This window comes from Silene latifolia, chromosome 11 (genome assembly GCF_048544455.1).
Source record: "Silene latifolia isolate original U9 population chromosome 11, ASM4854445v1, whole genome shotgun sequence".
Lineage (NCBI taxonomy): Eukaryota > Viridiplantae > Streptophyta > Magnoliopsida > Caryophyllales > Caryophyllaceae > Silene > Silene latifolia.
This window is the reverse complement of record NC_133536.1, coordinates 202,616,048-202,631,335: the sequence shown is the minus strand read 5'-3', so window position 1 is coordinate 202,631,335 and position 15,288 is coordinate 202,616,048. Positions and strand designations below refer to the sequence as shown.

The 15,288-nt window shown below is 34.0% G+C and overlaps 1 long non-coding RNA gene across 1 annotated transcript; it reads right to left on the bottom strand.

Moving 5' to 3' along the window:
- Positions 1-562: 562 nt before the first annotated feature.
- Positions 563-14,505, bottom strand: LOC141615333 (uncharacterized). Its single transcript, XR_012529803.1, has 3 exons — positions 14,225-14,505; positions 1,063-1,159; positions 563-908 (listed from the first exon to the last, which is right to left on the bottom strand). It is a non-coding gene; the product is annotated as an uncharacterized LOC141615333 (long non-coding RNA).
- Between the last annotated feature and the right edge of the window lie 783 nt (positions 14,506-15,288).

Below are 15,288 nucleotides of genomic sequence, written 5' to 3'. Positions count from 1 at the left end.
GCGGAGAAATCAGGTTCCAGCCCGTTAATATATTGATTTACAACCTCATTTATTTAATCACTATAATTAGTGTTTTCATTTAGTTAATTTGCGTTTCATCTTAATTAGTTTAGAATCTTAGATAGTGAACCAACCTCAACTTTTTCGATTTAGCTAAAAACAAGTACTAAATTGACTAGTATTGCATAATTGCTCCCCATGAATCGACCCCTAAGTGCTACAAAAACATTGTGCACTTGCGGTTTTTAAAATAATCATCAAGTTTTTGACGCCGTTGTCGGGAAGCCATTGCATATTAGAACATTTTAGTAATGTCTAGACTAGATTATTGTCCTATTTTGCACACCTTGGTGTGCCGTTTGTTTTATTAACTCTCTACTTGAGTGTGTTGGCCGACTTGTATGAGTAGACAATCCCGTAGAGGCCAACATATTGAGATTGATCACGATATTGAAGCAAGGCCAAGAAGGTTAAACGTATTAAGAAGAAGAGGGATTGAAAATCCTAAGGCAGAGGAATATTTGATAGAAAAAGTACTCATACAATAAGAAACTTTTGAGAATCCTTTAGTGTACTTGAGGAAGCCACAATGAGAGATCTGGTTCCCATGAGAGACCGTATTCTAACACCCGCACCTACCAAGGAGCTTTAACAAGACCTTCCCTAATAAGTAAGAGATTTACCATCTCGGTTGCCCGAGGTAACTATATCAAATAGACCATAAAAGAACAATTAATAATCTCTTTACAACTTACAACGGAAACACAAGAAGAACAACTCAACTATGATAGCATAAGAAAATACAACTGGTGAAACTATTATAAACCAAAGATCGACTCTATGTCATGCGACCTCTCCAACCCAGCAGCTACATCGAGACAGCAACCATAACAACTTGAAAAGTCTCACTGCTCACCATTTGTCGGCAATATCAAATGGATCACCGTAGACACATACAACAAGAAGAAACACAAGATACACCACCCAAGTCAGTAACACGATATAAAGACAGTAAAATAAGGCAATTCAACGGAACAGTACAAACTCAAGACCATCGATTACCGAGTTCCACCACTCCAACCTCATAGTTTCCAATGGTTCCCATCGCAATGGGTAACCTGCAACGCCAGTGGGAGACCGCAACCTTGGCACCTAATCCCTACACATCGCAAAGAGCGAACCCATATCATTAATGTGCACATCCGCCTTGTGACGGGAGCCACAAGAGGCGAACATGGGGGGTGAAGACCATCTCCCAAGAATGCCTCCACAATACAAACCAGTAATACCAATAACGCTACCGTCACCATCTCAATACCGTAACTGAACTAACACAACAAGATAGTTATAATAATGGTAATCACATAACACGATTGAACAAAAAACCATAAACTGAAACTGAGTAGGGAAACTCTATCTTTTCGCCACTTCATAGCAATCGCATAAATCACAACGGTGCCTAGCAAGAATCCACATCATACCATACAACAACGATCATGTCCTATTGTTACGCTATTATGATTGACTAAGAATTGTGGACACATGCCACCCGCGCCGCGCGACATCCCGCGCGTTGGAATCGAGGCGGCGACACTTATCCCACAGAACCGTGGTGAAAGCCAAAGCACGTCATGGGCCGCTACCGATTTGTGAGGCATTGAAACTGGTGAAAGATTTGACCAAGCCTACATTTGTGGAGTCGCCACCAATTTTTATTGAAAATTGAAACCGTTCGAATACTTCATGTCATGTCAAGACACAAAGTAGTGACATGAACACTAAGAAATCCGTTACCCTTAGCATTCCATGTCTAGAACGACTCTCGCGATACCAATGAACACTGATGCTCACAAATATCCGAGTAAGGGATGAGAGTACGTATTAAGAAGCTCTTTAATCGAACACCTAATCCCGCCCGCCTCGATAGCGGCCTCTACTAATGATTAGGGAAGTCATTTATACTCGATGTATTGTTGGTTGTAATGCATAAAATGCAACATACAATTGATTAGACCTAGCATGTGAAATTTACTAAGTCGGTTGACATACAAGTTTAGCATACAATTTGGTCGAAGTTGGAATTTAGAATAAATTACATGTGAATATGCCAGATAAATAAATCGTACAAGATAAATATGAAATATTACAAATTATCATGAAATTACAACTGAGAAACAATCTATGTCATAAACAAGCCAAAAGATTTTAGGAAATAAATAAAAGAGATAAAAGAAAATAAAAGAAATAAGGAAATTAATTGAATAGGAAATAAAATAAATTAGGAAAATAAGGAAATAAAAATAAAATAGAAAATAAGGAAAATATGAATTATGAAAAATATGTCGAATTATGGTGATAATAGGAATAATAGTTGATTAAAATCCTAATTAGAAAGGCCTACGTCAAAGCGAAACGAGTTCAGAAGCGGAACCGAACCTAGAACGGGCGTAACAACTAGTGCATCCTCTGAAAGAGGCGCATTAGCCCTTGCGTCTGTTCTCAAGCTGGGTTATGACTGTGAAAGTAAGATCCGCAAATTAGTTAGTGTTCGTTAGTTAATTTAGACAGATTATTAGCATACGACTCAAGTGAAAGTGATTTAGCAAGTGATAGACATATTGAAGATCGTCACAAGTTGAATTAAAACAGATCGAAACGAGTATTACAGCGTATTTACAATTTACATATTATGATGTCGGAATTTCAAAGACGGAATTAAACTTGATTTATAAATAAACCAGAAAAGAATGAAAGCTAAAAACTGGAAATTGAATGAAAATTATGTACAAAAAACGAACTCAGGGTGTTCGATATGGGGAAATTGAAACCTCAAAATCCAGGTTTGAATTTATGACGAAAATCCGCAAATATTGATTATTAGGGATTCAAGTCGAAAAGAACTTGATAAAAACAAATTGTAGAATTAAGAAAACTGAAAATATGTGAATTTGGCGAAACAAGAAGAAAATAAGACTGATGCTGCGACCTTTACAGAAGGCGCATCAGGTGCTGCGATCCCTCCCCACGCCAAATCGCTGCTAATTTGCAAAACAGGTTTTAAAAGACGGTTTTAAAATATGATTTTGGCATGTTTACGACATAAATCTTACAAAAATAACAATTATAAAATATAAATAAGATTAGGAAGGGTTTACACCCTCAGGCTTACATGTTATTTTTGCGAGATTTAACTAAAATCGGCTTTTTAGTTGTAACCCGATTCGATCTATGCAAATATGAAAGTGTCATTGAAAAAGGATTTAAAAAGATTGATTTATTGATTTTAATGATTTTTAGTGGTCAAATTGGTCGGTCTATGCAACGTGATTGGTACCCAGAATAATGATCTGGGTTTACGCAGTCGCATAGAGCAAGCATGTAGACGTCGATAGTAGGAACAAAATTCTAGAATGCAAAGAGAGAAGAGAAAGGGCGGACACTCGCGTGAGAAATATGTGAGGCGAAGGCCTCTATTTATACTAATTACGAGGAGGAATTTAAGAAAAAGTTGGATTAGGAAAGAAATCCGGAAAGATTCTGGAAACTGGGGAAAAAAGCAGCCCAGGAAGAGGCACGGCAGTAACTGCTATCTTTCCAAGAGGCGCAACTCCTGTTGCGTTTTCTCTCAGATAGTTTCCTCCTTAGCAAGAAAGATTTCCGCGGTTTTAAATTAGGAATTAGGGGAGTTGTATGCTTCCTTATTCTGTAAAGAAGATATTTTCGACATTTAAATCATAAAAAATTAAATATTTAGGAATAAAACTGTAGAACATTCTAGAACATTCCGACTCGGCTTAAGATTGTTTTAGAAAATGAAAATGGTTTTTGACTCGGACTCTAAATGTACTCTAACTATTGTCAAAACGACCATATTTGCGCGTAGATGACGACCATGAGGTTGACTCGACTGTTTGAGCTATCACTTGTCGACGAACTTACGAAATGTCATAAATCGCTCCGCGTTAAAAACATGCGACGCAATCATCATTGGGTGGTTGGTGGAAGGTGTAGAAACGAGGTATTTACAGAGCCGCCACTTTGACTGAGGCTTGGACAAGGCAAAAGTCAAAGTAAAGCATGCACAACATTTGAGGCTAGTTTTACAAACCTTGAAGGAGAATGAGTTGTATGCGAAATTGAGTAAGTGTGAGTTCTGGTCGGAGAAAGTGGCCTTCCTTGGTCACGTCATTTCAAAGGAAGGGGTGTGGGTGGACCCGAGTAAAGTTGAAGCAGTTTCTAATTGGGTGAGACCGAAGAACGTGGCTGATATTGGAAGTTTCTTGGGGTTAGCAAGGTATTATAGGAGGTTTGTGAAAGATTTCTCGAAAATAGCGAAGCCCTTGACAACTTTGATGAGGAATAAGAACCGTTTATTAGATGGTATGAGAGTTGTGAGGAAGCTTTCCAAACTCTTAAGGAGTGCTTAACAACAACTCCTATCTTAGCCTTGCCAGATGAAAGTGACAATTTTGAAGTATACACTGATGCGTCAAAGAATGAGTTGGGGTGTGTTTTAATGCAGAACGTGAAAGTCATAGCTTATGCATCACGTCAGTTGAAGCCTTATCAGGATAATTACCCTACCCATGATCTTGAACTGGGAGCCGTAGTATTTTTAGTGAAATTATGGAGACATTACTTGTACGACGCGACATATAAGGTATTTTCAGACCATAAAAGTTAGAAATATACTTACACTCTGAGGGAGTTAAATATGAGGCAAAGGAGGTGGATAAAACTGGTTAGTGATTATGATATGGAGATTGTGAGCCCTTGCCGCCAGTGGGGAGACCACACGGTTTGGGATTAGTGTCGACGGAGGACTTCGGTTTGAGGGCCGTTGATACGTGCCAGATGATGATGAATTGGAGAGGAGTATCTTGTCTGATGCTCATAATACACCATATGCAGTTCATCCTGGAGGAGATAAGTTATACAGAGACCTGAAGAAAACGTTTTGGTGGCCTGGAATGAAGAGGGAAACAGTAGAGTTTGTAGCCAAGTGTTTGACATATCAGAGAGTTAAATGAGAGCATAAGAGACCTCAAGGGAGGGTGCAATCTTTAGAAGTGCCTGAATAGAAATGGGAAAGTATCGTTATAGATTTTATTGCGGGGTTACCTCGAAGTCAGAAAGGAAATAACATGATATGGGTGATAGTAGACCGATTAACTAAGTCTGTTCACTTTATTCCTATGAAAGATACCTGGAGTAAAGCCGGGTTGGTTAAGGCTTATAGAAATAATGTGCTAAAATTACATGGAATTCCTAAAGATATAGTGTCCGATAGAGATTCAAGATTTATATCTAAGGTTTTGCAAGAGTTGCAAGAGTCCTTAGGAACTAAACTGAAGATGAGTACAATATTTCATCCTGCAACAGACGGTCAGACTGAGCAAACTATACAAACGCTAGAGGACATGTTTAGGACGTGTATTCTGGAATTTGGAGGGTCTTGGGATGAGAGACTGGACTTGATTAAATTCTCTTATAATAGTACTTATCATGTCAGTATTGGCATGGCTTCTTTTGAAGCTCTTTATGGGAGGAAGTGCAGAAGCCCGATTTGCTGGGATGATAGTGCCGAGAGGAGGATCGTAGGGCCTGACATGGTGCAAGAGACGATTGAGCAAGTGCAAGTGATAAGACAGAAGATGAAAGCTGCACAGGATCGTTAGAAAAGTTATGTAGATTTGAGAAGATCTGAGATTGAGTTCAATGTTGGTGATAAGGTGTTGCTTAAAGTGTCATCAATGAAGGGAGTCACGAGAATTGGGAAGCGTGGAAAATTGAGTCAGAAGTATGTGGGACCATATGAGATTTTGGATAGAATTGGAGGAGAAGTGGCATACCGTTTAGCGCTACCACCAACTTTAGCACGAGTCCATAATGTGTTTCACGTGTCACAGGTGAGGAAGTATGTCAGTGATCCGTCACATGTGCTGGAAATTGAAAACATTGAGTTAGATGAGCAATTGACATATGAAGAAGTCCCAAAGGAGATACTTGACACTAAGATTCGCAAAACCAGAAATGGTGAAGTGGCTTTGGTGAAAGTGTTGTGGTCTAACCATGAAGTGGAGGAAGCTACTTGGGAGACAGAAGCATCAATGCGCGAGAAATACCCTAATTTTTTCACTAAGTATGTATGTGGTTACGGCGACGTAACCTTCTTTTTAGGTAGGTGGAATGTAAAACACCGTCGTAACATAACAAATTATGTGATAAATATGAGTAATTGATTGACTTTGGTGAGACACTTGAGCCATGAAGGGCGTTGGTTTTGGGTAAACTTCGGGATAAAGTTTCTTTTTAGAAGGGAAGACTGTAATACCCGGTATTTTTATAAGGCATTTTAAAGTATTTATTTTTATAAAGGCGTTTTATATTCTACAAGTGTTGTTATCATAATAAGAATAAGAGGAAAAAAAATAAGAAAAAAAGCGAAAAAAAAAGCGTAATAGGGCTGTGTAGAATGGCCAGGTAAGACGAGTTAGAATTACCTAGAAGCTTCCCCATACTAATAAATAAACCTACCTTATATACCACCTAAACCCTTATTTTAAAAACACAACTCATATTAAAAGAGAGAAAAAGAGAGATTTGTGAGACAACTCTTGAGAAAGAATTGTAAGACGGTTTTACCTTGCTCTAATTTTATTTTGGTAAGTTATATAAGCCCTAAAATAATAAATTGTTTACATATCGTGTTTGACCCGTCTTGACCACCGAGACCTTGCTTGACCGTGACCACCGTGAGACCACTGTTGACCTGACCATGGTGGTTTAAACGAGGGATGACTGGGCTTTGACCATAGATGTTGTTATGTGTTGTGGTTAGTCGGGTTTAGGTCTAGGCCATCGTGTAATGGGCTGCTATGGCGGAATTGGGAACCGTGGATGGTGTGGTTCACGGGGACTTGGGTGGTGGCACGGTGGTGGCTAATTGGAGGGTGTATGCGGTGTGTGTCGAGGGTGTTGTTGGTGTTAGGGCAAAGGGTCACGGGTAAGTTAGGGCTCGCGTTTAGGCCGTGAGAAAGGTGGTGTTGGTGAGGGTTGTGTGCGGTGTGACGGGTGGCTGTTGGCCGTGGAAACGGTGGACCCTAGTGGCAGTAATGCTAGTGGCGTCCAGCCGTGACATGGGTTATAGGTATCGGTTTAATTGAATAATTTTAATACCGTCTTAAACATAAATTAATTAGTAATTACTTCGTACTATTGTTTGTACTAGGTGACGGTTTCGTTGAGGAAGCTTTTTGAATTTGCTTACTTGGATTATTTAAACGGAGTTGCTAAAAGGTAGGCTAGCTACTCAACAATTAACTGCAGGGTTTTCTTATGAGCAATTACGTGTCTCAATTAATTGTTATGGCATGTTATTAATCTCTTATGACGGAATTTGCTAATGAAATTTTATAATTGGCCTTTGGTTTTATAACCGTGACTTGGGTGTTGTTGTTGATTGTTCACTGGTTGGTTGTATCTTATTGACATCTTAGTGTATTGCATTTGGCATTGACATGTTATTGTAATTCACTTAAAAGGAGCTTGGCATTGTTGGCTATTAAAATACTTGGCAATTATTTATTATAGTGAATGAATTGTGTAAGATTTAGATATTCTGTTTTGGCAACAATATGGCGGGATGGTTTGTGATTTGGATAGGTCAGGCACGGCTGCGATTGTGAACCTGAATTGGATAGGCAAGACACGGGGATATGGACGAGCCGTGGACCTTGGTTTGGATAGGACATGCAGGACATGGTGTTCGGAGTTGGCCATGGACCTGGCGTGGCTAACCCACATGGTGTAGTTGAGCTTAGACTGAAGTCTCAACAACGACTACTTGTGATTTATTATTGAGACAGTGACATTGTGACATCGTGTATATATATATATATATATATATATATATATATATACATATGTACATATATATGTATATATATATATATATATATATATATATATATATATATATATATACATATACATATATATGTATATATATAGATAGATAGATTTGGGATCCGGTGAGAACCACCTACATAGTGAGAACCGTGAAAACTCCACCTTAATGACCTTTTCTTCTAAAAAAATAACGACATATTTGTATTCAGCATAGAATGATATGTCTAGATAACATATTTCTTGGTCCAAAAAGTATAAATTATTGATCGGAATCGAGAAGAGAAACATTTTACTAATTTTGATGCACCTAGTACATACTCATTTTTCATGTATCTAACAATTTTCACGTACTTAGAACTCGGTTTCGTGCACCTAGAGCCTGATATTTTCATGCACCTAGTACTCATTTTCATGCATGTAACAATTTTGATGCACCTAGTATTGGTTTTCGTGTATTTATAGCCATTTTAGTTTACCTAATTGTATTTTTCTACATTAAGTTTACATTTTGTTAATAAAATCAAATTTTTTTGTTTAACTATACTAAAAATGTGTTAGAATAAACTAAACTAAGGGTAAATGATCCATCAAAACTTTCGGAACAAGATTTGATGATGATTTAGTAAGGGTTCTCATTATGTTAGTGGTTCTCACCAGATCCTTACTATATATATATATATATATATATATATATATATATATATATATATATAGAGAGAGAGAGAGAGAGAGAGAGAGAGATTTGGGATCCAGTGAGAACCAACAATATAATGAGAACCATGAGAACTCCACCTTACGGAATGTTTTTAAGAAAAATAATGACATATTTGGATTCGACATAGAATTTTATGGTTAGAAAACATATTTCTTGATCCAAAAAGTATTAAAATTTTGACGGAAATCGAGGCGAAATACGTTTTATTAATTTTCATGCACTTATTACTCATTTTCAAGTATCTAACAATTTTCATGCACCTAAACTCGTTTTCGTGCATCTAGAATCCGTTATTTTCATGCACCTAGTAATCATTTTCATGCATGTAATATTTTTCATACACCTAGAATTCGTTTTCATGCATTTATAGCCGTTTTAATATACCTAATTGTATTTTTGTATATTAAGTTTATATTTTGTTAATAAAATCGATAAATTTTGTTTAGTTATACTAAAGAATATGTTTGAATAAACTAAACTAATGCTAAATAATCCATCAAAACTTTCGAAACAAGTTTTGGTGAAGATTTAGTAAGGGTTCTCACGGTTCTCATTATGTTAGTGGTTCTCACCGGATCCTGACCCTATATATATATATATATATATATATATATATATATATATATATATATAGAGAGAGAGAGAGAGAGAGAGAGAGAGAGAAGGGATCAACTAAGGTACATAGAAATATAAAGTCCATAAGTTCTATTGTGAGCCATTGGATGGAGGGAGATGGATGGCCAAGATCAACCTCCAAAAGTGTGTTTATGTACTAATATCACTCATTCTCTCCTCCTTACTAATCCTTCTAATTAATCACTAATTCACTATAACTTGTTTTCCTCTCATCCACTTCTCTCATATATTACACAACTCATCTTCTCTCTAAAACCCCAAAAAATAAAAACCCAAAAAATTCAAATAAATAAAAAACCCAAAACCCAAATAAATAAATAAAACCCAAAAAATCCAATTAAATCAAAAAACCCAAAAAATCCAATTAAATCAAAAAACCCAAATAAATCATTCATTCTTCTCTTCCTCATTCACCACCACCCACCACTATCCCACCCGACACCAACTCACCGCCCACCACCGCCGCCACCGCACCGCCGCCATCGCACCGCCGCCATTTTTTTTTTTTTTTCTTTTTTTTTTTTTTTTTTTTTTTTTTTTTTTTTTTTTTTTTTTTTTTTCGTTTTGTCTTTATTTTCATGTTTTGAGTTGTTTTTTCCATTCATTTTTTGTTGTTGTCTTTTATTTTCTTTTATTTTGTTACTTCTCCTTTTTTATTCATTTTTTCAAATCTCTTCTTGTTATACTTTTTTTTAAGATTTCGGGTTTTAAATCTTGTTATTTGGTTTATTTTAGATTTCGGGTTTGGTTGGTTTGTTGGTTTTTTGGTTTTATTATTGTTATTTGGTTTTTTGTTTTTGTTATTATGAGTTTTTTTGGTTTTTGTTATTATTTTTTTTTTTTCATATTTTTCATATTTATTGTTTGATTTTTTTTTATTTATTTACGACTAAAGTTATACATTTTATGACCAAAGTTATACAAAAATGCACCAAAGTTATACAAAAAATGGACTAAAGTTATACAAAAAATTGGACTAAAGTTATACAAAAATGAACCAGAGTTATACAAAAATGAACCAAAGTTATACAAGAATGGACCAAAGTTATACAAAAATGGACTAAAGTTATACAAATATGGACTAAAGTTATACAAAAAAAGACTGAAGTTATACAAAAATAGACCAAAGTTATACAAAAAAAGACTAAAGTTATACAAAAATTGGACTAAAGTGATACAACAATGGACCAAAGTTATACAAAAAATGTACTAAAGTTATACAAAAAATGGACTAAAGTTATACAAAAATCGACCAGAGTTATAGAAAAATGCACCAAAGTTATACAAAAAATGGACTAAAGTGATACAAAAATGAACCAAAGTTATACAAAAATGAACCAGAGTTATACAAAAATGAACCAAAGTTATACAAAAATGGACTAAAGTTATACAAAAATGAACTCACTTTTGTATAACTCAGTGCATTTTTGTATAACTCCTGGTCCATTTTTGTATAACTTTGGTTCATTTTTGTATAACTTTGGTTCATTTTTTGTATAACTTTAGTCCAATTTTTTGTATAACTCTGGTGCATTTTTGTATAACTCTGGTCAATTTTTGTATAACTTTGGTTCATTTTTGTATAACTTTGGTTCATTTTTGTATAACTTTAGTCCAATTTTTTGTATAACTTTAGTCCATTGTTGTATGACTTTAGTCCAATTTTTGTATAACTTTGGTGCATTTTTGTATAACTCTGGTCGATTTTTGAATAACTTTGGTTCATTTTTGTATAACTTTGGTTCATTTTTGTATAACTTTGGTTCATTTTTTGTATAACTTTAGTCCAATTTTTGTATAACTTTGGTGCATTTTTGTATAACTCTGGTCAATTTTTGTATAACTTTGGTTCATTTTTGTATAACTTTGGTTCATTTTTGTATAATTTTAGTCCAATTTTTGTATAACTTTAGTCCAATTTTTGTATAACTTTAGTCTTTTTTTGTATAACTTTGGTCATAAAATGTATAACTTTAGTCATAAAATGTATAACTTTAGTCATAAAATGTATAACTTTAGTCGTAAATAGTAAAAAAAATCAAACAATAAATATGAAAAATATGAAAAAAAAAAATAATAATAACAAAAACCAAAAAAACTCATAATAACAAAAACAAAAAACCAAATAACAATAATAAAACCAAAAAACCAACAACCCAACCAAACCCGAAATCTGAAATAAACCAAATAACAATAAAAAAAAACCAAATTTAAATATCGTGTGTATAACTCTAATGCACGCAGTGTATAACTTTAATAGACAAGATGTATAACTTTAGTCCAAAAATACTTCAATAACAATATATAACTTTGGTGTTTTAAGTCGTAAATTGTATAACTTTAGTCGTATAACCCAATTAAATTAACAAATTATATACAAAAATAAAATGTTGGTGAATGACTCATGAGAATAACAAATTATATGCATAAATCTAACAAAAAACCCGTAAATCTAACAAAAACCGTAAATAAAACAAAAAACAAAAATACAAATAAAACAAAAAACAAAGAACAATAAACAAAAAACAATAAACAAAAAACTTGAATAACAATAATAAAAACCAAATAACAATAATAACAATAATAACAAATAACCAAATACCAATAATAAAAACCAAATAACAATAATAAAACAAAAAATCAACCGAAATTTTTTTTTAAAAAAAAAACAAAGATCTGGGAGCCTGAACACAAAACACACGAAAAGGGAGACATATGAGGGGACATTCATTGAAACAAATCTGAAAAGTTGAAAATTTGTTTTTTAAAAAAAAAAGGAAAAAGGAAATAAAAAAAACCATCGAAAACAACAACTAACAAAAATCCATAGTAAATTAGACAAGAAAATAAAATAAACAAAAAAACACAGTGGAAACCAAAATCCACTGAAAACCAAGTGGAAACCCAAAAACCAATAGAAATCCATAGTAAATTAGTCAATGCTCGAAATAGAAATCGGAACCGCAACAACTAACAACAACAGTAACCACTTTAATTTTTCAGATCTGAAAAATATAAAGAGAAAGGAAGGAGGAAAAGGGTGACGGGTGGTGGCTTGTTCAGTAGTGGGTGAGGAGAAGGAGGAGGTTGAGCCGTGGGTGACGGGTGGTGGCCGGGTTGGGTGGTGGGTCGTGAGGAGGTGTGGAAGAGGGAGTGGGAATTTTTGGGTTTTTTTTTTTGTTGATTTGGTTTTTTTGGTTTTGTGAGAATGAGAGGGAAATGAGAGTGAATGAGAGAGAAGTGAGAGGATGAATTATGAGGAAGTGAGAAGGGAGAATTAGAAGGAGGATGGAGTTATACAAATTAGGATGGAGTTGTACATGGATTAGGAAGGGAGATTAGGGAGGGAGATTTATGACCATCCATTGAGATGTAATCTCATCCCTCCATCCCTTCCATCCAAAGGCCCTTATAAGGACTTAGGGACTCAATGGATGTAAGGGCTTATAAGAAATTTCTTTCTCTCTCTCTCTCTCTATATATATATATATATATATATATATATATATATATATATATATATATATATATATATATATATATATATATATATATAGAGAGAGAGAGAGATTGGATTTGGTGATTTTTTTTTTATGGTGAGTTGTGAGTTGGGGGAATCTCAACCACTAGATTATATTAAAGATGAGTGGCCAAGATCAAATCTTACATGTCATATAAAACCATTGTCATTTACTTATTTTCTCTTTTTTCTAATGTTACTTTTTTTTACTTTTATTTTTTTCTCTTTTTTTTACCTCGTGTTATTATGCTTCACCACTTTGATTTTTGTTTTCTCTTATGTTTTTCTTTAATTTACTCATTATGTTATCTTTTTTTCTTTTTCTTTTTGTACCGGATTTTTTTTTTACTTGAAATTTTTTTTACTCATATTTTTTTTACCTTGTGTTATTATGCTATTATTGTGCTTTTTTTTTACCTGGATTTTTTTTACGACTTTGATTTTTTTCTCTTTTTATTTTTTTACCACATGTTATTGTGCTGTTATTGTTATTCCATTTGTTATTGTGATGTTATTCGTTGTTACTTTGATTTTTTTACGATTTTGATTTTTTTTTCTCTTTTTTTTTTTACCATATGTTATTGTCTTTGTTATTGTTATTCCATTTGTTATTGTGATGTTATTTCATTCTTCGTGAATTTTTTACGACTTTGATTTTTTTTCTTTTTTTTTTTACCACGTGTTATTATGCTGTTATTCTACTGTTATTCTGTTGTTATTGTGATGTTATTCCGGCACCGCTTTGATTTTTTTTACGTCTTTGATTTTTTTACTTTTTTTTAAACCGCATGTTATTGTGCTGTTATTCTGGTGTTATTGTGATGTTATTCCGGTGCCACTTTGAGTATTTTTTACGACTTTGATTTTTTTACTCTTTTTTTACCACGTGTTATTGTGTTGTTATTCTGGTGTTATTGTACTGTTACGCCGGTGTTATTGTGTTGTTATGGCGGTGTTATTCTAATTTATTGACAAACTAAATGCATTTTCAAGCACCACCAGGTGCCATCACCAATTCTTTCTCTGCCCACGAATGCATTTTCAAGCACAATAACCCATAGATCTTGGGATTTCGATAGTAGATGGTATTCATTTGATTGTTCCAAGTTCATATTCTATAATAATTTCAGCACTTGACTACTACATAATCTTCAAAAAATATGAATCAGCTCACTTTCTTAATCGATCAAACAATTAAACAATCTTAATATGCATGCTCCAATTGTCGGTGGATCTAACTATGGTATTGACTATTGATCGCGGTCTGAGATACTATTACGAAATCAGTTATCGTGTCATTATCGATCTTAGTTTAGGATGGACGAAGTTCGAGCTAAGCCTGAGCCTGAGCTCGATCTTAAGCTTTGGTAGCCAAGTTGAGCATGTCCAAGCAAAACACATACATAAATCATTATTAAATATATGTGAAAGTTGGCACTTACAATCATCATGGTTTCTGTCTCTAATCCAGCATTTACAGGTGCATCATCAGTTGGTATTGCAGTGTTTTTGGATGACGAAAAACAAAACCGGAAATATTTAAGTCAAGCTTTGATGGTGTTCTGGATAGACTGAAAGTAGTTCATCCTCTAAAACTTGGCAGTGGTTTGTTGTTACCTTTCTGAAAAAAACTCTGTTTTTGTTTCCTAGATAATAACTCTTACTCTTGCTCTAGTTTTGAGTGATGCAGTGATTTAGAATTGCATTTGTTTACCTACCAATAATTTAGTGTACTTAATACTAGTGTAGAGCCCGTGCGAATGCACGGTATTTTAGATGGTCATGTGTAGAGAACTTAATAATTAGAGCTGATAATAGTATATAAATGAACTTTCAATTTTATTTTTAATTATCTACAATTGTTAATGTGCAAAAATACTAAGAATTAAAATAGAGAAAATCTTTCATTTTTACTCGGAATAAGTTTATGATTAAAAATATAAGATTATTTACAAAACTTATGCTTTTTTTTACGTATTTGAAGCATATAACTATTTTTGTAATTTTTGTTACTACATACGGAGTAACAATTTAACGGAGTAAAAAATTTAAAGAATAAAAAAGTGAAAAGCACACACTGATTTTAATAAAATGATTAAAATATGCATACGTTTTAAATATAATATTTACGACATTTAAGATAAATATATTGGACAAATGAGATAATAATCAATAAAACACATTTAGCCCAACTATAAAAGTTGCGGTGTTTGGTAAGATACTGTGAGTCTGTGACACATAAAGGCCATATATTAGGTCCAATACATATCTAGATAAAGTTAGGCCCAATTTCTAGCTATTAGCATTTAGGCGGGAAAATTTTCAGTTTTCTTATTCTCTTAGTATAAGGGGGATTGTGTGGGTTATTTGTGCCCCCTATGCTTTTGTTTAGATTAGACTGGGAAAATTAGACACCTCTTTGGGGTCGATGGCACTCAACATCAATACTCTTGAGTACTTCAGTGAGATCAAAACTTTTCCTTCGTTTTTGAGTATTGAATTGAGG